We start from the raw sequence: 6,577 nt of genomic DNA, 5'->3' as shown, positions 1-6,577 counted from the left end.
AACATGAAAGGGTCTAATTATTAAAAACAAACAAGTCATCGAAGTCACCCAACATTGGGGGCTACAATATTCGATAATATAAAATGGGGGCTCAAAAGCCCAAAATACAGCCAAACTACTCTAGTTCAATGATGTTTTCAAGAATTCCCTAAACTAACTAGTTTTGTGCAAATCTTGAGATCACAGTTTTATAAGTGAATAATAATAACCGTCGGTTATTTTTATGTTTGATAAAACCAATTTTGAAACTTACGCATGAAAAAATAAACATGAGTCGCAAGAACAAATTCATGCTATTATAAAAGTTCAAAATTTCATTTATAATTTTAATGCATTATTGTTGTTCTAAACACTTCAATTTACATTAAAATTAATTAGTATAATTTATGTGAGCAAAACAAGAGGGAAATAAAGTTCAAGCACAAAGTCAAAATTAGAATGAACAAAAAAACACATATATGTTTAAAATGCTCATACAGGATCAATACTTTATCACTTCACATGAAATTTGTTGCAATATATTGCTTAAACATGTCACAACGACAAACAAACAAATTCATGAAAACAAGTCATATCAAAAAACCCCAAATTCAAAATTTGGGGTTTAACGGTTTGAAAATCGCCCAAATACAGCCAAGAATGAACAAATTATGGTAAATATGAATTAAGAGCGAGATCTACTTCCCTTAGCTTCGAAAATCGCAAGAAAACAAGCTTTCTAGAGATAGAAAGGTTCGAAAATGGCGAAAAGGGAGGCGAGAGAATGCGAAATGAAAACCGCGTTCAGCGATTTCTTTTTGCTAAATTAAATGCTGCGCGCAGCTGAATCAGTTGTGCGTGACATACCTGTGCAACTCAGAACGATGCGCGCGCGCGCCTGGCCAGCGCGACCCACTGAATTGCGTGCGGATACTGGTCACTAAAAAGACCGGGATGTTGATTTTGATATGTTTGATCATTTTAACGATTTTTGCTCGTTATTAGACGTAATGGCGCGCAAATTTCCAAAATATTTTTAAACTTCTTTGCATATTGTAGTTTGTTTTCTTTTTTGTTAGTTTTTTGCATCATATATTGCATGCACACCGTGCTTTGTGCCTTCCCCAAGCATACGTTTTGAACGTTTTTCGTAAGAGTGCCTTAAGACGTTCTGTGGTGGTGCTTTACGTTTAAGCACCCATAGACAAGTTTGTCATTTTACTGTACTGACGTTACAAATGTCCGGGTTTTCTTCTTTTTTCACGTCTGAAGTAAAAAGGAAGGCGTTTTCATGCAGCGTAAAAATGCAAATGGTGTATCGTACGGCGCAAAATTGTACGGCGTAGGTGTTGCGTAAAATTTCACTCAGCCCAAGCTTTGCGCGATCTACCTCTCGGGACTAAAAGGTAGAGAATTACAGTAGGCTTTAGCTCACGAGTCGATAGGCGCGTCGAACCTTCAAGAACAGGCACTTCTTGAATGGATACGGTAGTTAGTGCGCTTACTAATTTACCGGACAGTTAGGGTGTCGAATTCATCCCCTGTATAAAGAAGCGACGAGACGATGTCTCGCCTATGTAGTCACGTGCCCCCAGTCCTAAGACACGTGTACTCATCTTGAGGACAAAACTGATGAGAGAGTTGCTGACTTTCTTCCCTCTCACTGAATTTGGATATATGCCTCCAGTCTTGAGACATGTATTTCTATCTTGTGGACTTCCGGCTTGAATACCGGACCCGACTCGAATACCGGACCATTTCGGCTCTAATACCGAAAACCCTTTTTCATCTTTTACTTTGTCAAAGTCAGGCTAAAGTTTCAATGACATATCGAGGGACTTTAGACCAACGATGACACGATTGAGAGGAAATCTTTCCCTTTTATTTTTTAAAAACCGATCTCTTCTCATGACTTGACATCACCCAGAACACCTTTACTTGTAAAAGTGTTCTACAATTGCAAAGGATCAATCTAGATTATTTAGTGCGTTAAGACTAAGGAAAAACTTTTTCTAGCCTTAATAGCTACTTGTTTCACACACTTAGCGAACCAAGGATCGTTTCGACATCCTTAATATTTCTGAAAGATTCTCTATTCTTAGGGAACTTCACAGAATGAGTCTCAGATTTATTTCCTTGACTACTTTGATCATCGTCAATTCTAGACTCGATCAAAGTGGGGGCTAACTGTAGACACCTACTTTTGGCCTCTTGTCCTGAAAGGAAGTGCGATGAAGTTACAAAAATCCGTTCTTCATGTTAGATCAAAGTTGAAATGTTTATGGACTATGAAAAGCATTATGAAGTAAGTTAAATCTTATATTTGAGACCAAGTTATCTTAGAGCCTTGTCCGATTACTAATTAGGCCTAAAACGTGTTCATACATATTTAAACTTGATTAATAACGGACCCCAAATGCGTCAAATGCAATGATTGGATCCAACGGAACCTACATTGTTGAAAACCGAGCCAAACAGATAAACCAACCATCAAATTCCCGTAAAAATCCTATACAGATGTATATCCCTTTAAAAGAGATTTCCAACGGTACATTATAAGCCCAATTCCGAGCCAAAACGAATAAGTTATGATCAAAACACTAAACCGGGTCCTAAAACCGACACCCTTGCACTCCAATGGCCATTTTGCTCCATAATATATTTTAACCTAATTCAAATGAAATTGGAAAGTAGACATTCAGATCCTTCCAATGATATCTCACACGCCTTAATCCGACTCCGCAATCAAAAGTTATAGAAGTTTTAAAAACGTGTTTATGTATAAGGCAAACCGCAAACCAACGCAACTCAATCAATTGCGCGCGCCTGCGCAACTCATTGAGATGCGCGCGACACCTAGCACGACTCAGAGAGATGCGCGCGCCACCTGACGGCGCGGCTCTAAAACCCTAAACCTAGATCCCTACGCCTATAAATATGGGTCTTCGTTCAGTATTACGGGGACTGAAAAAATCAGAATTAAAACCCTAGTATTCTCAAAACCCTAATCTCTCAACTTCTCTTACTATCATACTACTTTTTCTTCTCTCTTCCAAAATACTTTCAAACCCAAATTGATTCCATTGAAGTCCTTGGAGGTACGAAGGAGAAAGAAAGTCTATAAACACATTAAAACGGAGATTTAACATAAAAGAAGAACGGTTAGTTTCCTGAGCACTTAGATAAATCACTTTTCTTTTATTGTTTAACTAATTTTAGTTCATTAATTAGTGTTGTTTGATCACTTTAAACATACTATTAATTAATTAATTCACATAGTACTCTTTCGTTAATCAAGACTAGAATTTGAATAATTAATTGTTGTTTTATCACTTAAGACAAGGCAGATCTTGTTTATTTATTGTTCTTTCACAAATATTATTAAATAAGAATAACGACTTTTGCAATGTAATTCCTATGTGATTAATGCTTGTGAATAAAATCAACTAACATAGTTATAGGTATCACGTTGCATATATTGTTTGGTAATGAAATTGTGAAAAAGGAAGAGCTAGTAGAGGCTGTACTAGGGCTAGAATAGCGATTCCTCCCTAAAAGGAACGTTATTTTAGTACCCTCGCTCCCGAACTCATTTCTGGTTTATGTAGACCAATTTGGGCATGGGTAAACTTATGATTCGTGCTAATCATTCCATGAACTCCACATAGAAGAAAGGCATGAACGAGGTTTATGAGTATTTGCTAAAACTCATTAGCGACTCCTTCTTGTTTCTTACAAAAAAGCGTGATGAGAGTATCATTTCTAATTCAAGGTCTCCCAAACAGTCAGGAATTCAAATCCTACTACACCCTAACAAGTGTAAAGTCCAAGGCTTTAAAAGGCCATGGGCATTTAAGGAGAAGACCCCTTGCGATGGGAACCCCCTCCTTACACTCGGTGGAATCACTTGCTTTATTTTCATAATGTTGATGTGGATTGTGGGAGGAAGAAAAAGATGGTGGAGGATATGAAGAAGAGTCTACTATTAACGTCGTCAATTTTCCAAATGTTAAGAGTTCGCCCACTAATTTGGAGAAATCTAAGACATACATTAGAGTAACGAATATGGTTTATCAGTAAGGTAAACCTATTAGAGTTGTTCATGGACGGGTCAACCCGCTAAACCCGCTCAACCTGGCCCGTTAATATAAATGGGCGGACACGGACAAGACAATATGTACTATGGGCTAGCCCGCCCGGCCTGTTTATTTCAAAAAGTAATAGTTTAATGATTTTTTATTTTTATTTTTATTTTTTTTGACAAAGAATGATTTTTTGGTTAGTTGATTATGTAGAACTCCGTATATTTTAGAAAATAAATACAAAGAGACTATATTTGACTCTAACCTATTATTAGCTACAACTATTTATTTCAATTTTATATTTAATCATTATACTTGTATTAAATAAGCTCATTCTTTCATTTTTTTTTTTTCACTAACATATGTCACAAGTTAAATATGTTTTTTTCTAGTATCATTGATGATCAAGAAATTTTTAAGATAACTAAACCGAAATAATATTAACATAAATAAATGATAAAAAAAAATAAAAAAAAAATGTGTTAGATGTATGTAAAACAAATATTTTAGGCCTGCGGGCAAGCCTGACCCGTTAATAGAGCAGGCTTGGACAATTTATCAAGCCCGCATAAAAGGGCTCGGGTTAGCTACAATTAGCCCGTTGGACAAAAAATGAAGTATAGGCCCGGGCCGTTTCCCGTCCAAGCCTGCAAACAATCTCCTCTAGAACCTAGGCACCCACATTTAGATATTAGGTTGCTAACTTTAAAATTTTACAAAAAATTACATTTGAACTGCGTTTCAAGTCCAATATAGAAATTTATGATTTTTACCTAGACTAGTTCGAAATTCACTGGTATGGTTCCTACCCAATTTCCAATGCAGATCCAATTCTGCACATCCTTATGCACAAGAGTTATACTAGTTGGTACTCCATTAATGTTTTTAAATTGTTGCACTTCCTTACATAAAAATACCGTACACTAATTAATTATAAACTATTCACCCATTATACAACCTCCATTTCATAAAATCTGCAACAATTTTTCAAAACGGAATCTACACATTATGTGCAACAAAAAAAAACTTTCCTAATATAGTAAAAAAATTTGTGTGAATTTACAATTATACCCTTACTAAATATTACTTAACTTCAATAAACAACATGTTGACTTTTTATCCCAAATTAATTCATCCAAAACCCTAACCCACATTTGCTCTCCTCCCTCATAACCACATCCACCACCACCGTCACAAAATTCTCTCTTCTCCTTCTCAACCACCAGCAATAGCAGCCCTATTCTCTTTTCCTCTCTCTTCTCTCACAACCACTGCACCACCACTCAGATCAAGTCGCCAACCATTTCACCTCGCTATCGCCACCACCGCCCCTCTTTTCCCCTTTTCAAAATCGAAATTAGATGGTTCTGTGGTGCTACGTTTTGGATCTTGGTTGTTATAAGGTGGAGTTTTAGATCTTTGTGGTGGTAAAGTGGGATTTTGATTCGTTTCCTTGGTGGTGGTAAGATGGGGTTTCAGATTTAAATTAGTGGTGATTTATTGGAGGTCTTAAGGTGGTTGGTTCGATTTGTTAGGTAGGTTCGTTGGTGGTCGATTGGTCAATGATGGTCGTTAAGTTAGGGTTTTGGTTTGTTGGAGGTGGTAAGGCGGTCGACTGGTTGTGCGAGTTGGTTGGGTCACTTGGGTGGGTTCGTTGGTGGTGGTGCAAGTTGATTTGTTGCGTTGCGAATTGGTTGGGTGAATTTTGGATGGTGGTGGTGGGGTTCAAATATTAGTGGTGGTGAGAGGGTGGGTTACAAGGTAGGTGCTGGTGATGTTTACTTTCTCTCATCCCCAATTAAACATGGGCAACGGGTCGTGTCCGTGCCGCCGCGAGTCGTGTCTGGCCGTGCCGCGGTGGGGGTCGTGCCGTGCCTGATCCGCGGCGGGCCGTGTCGTGCCGTGCCTGAAGTTGGCACACCCCAGCCCACGGCACGGCCAACGTGCCTTGCGGGCCGTGCCGTGCCGGGCCGCGGGACAAACCGTGCCATTTTAATTTTTTTATTTTTTTTTAAAAAAATAAAATAAATGTAAATAAAAAACGATATATATATATATATGTATTTTTTCAGTACAACTTAATTTTATATAAATAATGTGATTAATTTATGTTTATGTTAATGTTAATATGTTTTGTTTTTGATTTTTTGAACAACTTTATTTTAATTTGGGTTATATAAATTATTTATCTAATTTTGTTTAAGTTTATATAAACAAATAAAAACAATTTTATTAATTTAGCAATTAACAGCAATGCATATAATAAAAAAAAAATACGAGTGCGATAATCTGAAAACACAAAAAATTGAAGTATAACTTACGGTAGCCGATACAATAAATCAATAATACAAAAAAAATAATGATAATTAAAAATCGTACGTGCCTTGCGGGCCTCGTGTCATGTCGTGCCGTGCCCGATCGTGCCACATGCCGTGCCGGCGGGCCGTGCCAGTCGTCGTGCCTCGTGCCGTGCCCGTGCCGAATCCCAGAATTTTGTCACGGCACGGCCCACAGGT

This window comes from Chenopodium quinoa, unplaced genomic scaffold (genome assembly GCF_001683475.1).
Source record: "Chenopodium quinoa cultivar QQ74 unplaced genomic scaffold, ASM168347v1, whole genome shotgun sequence".
NCBI lineage: Eukaryota > Viridiplantae > Streptophyta > Magnoliopsida > Caryophyllales > Amaranthaceae > Chenopodium > Chenopodium quinoa.
The sequence above is the reverse complement of the archived record's forward strand: the minus strand, read 5'-3'. Positions refer to the sequence as shown.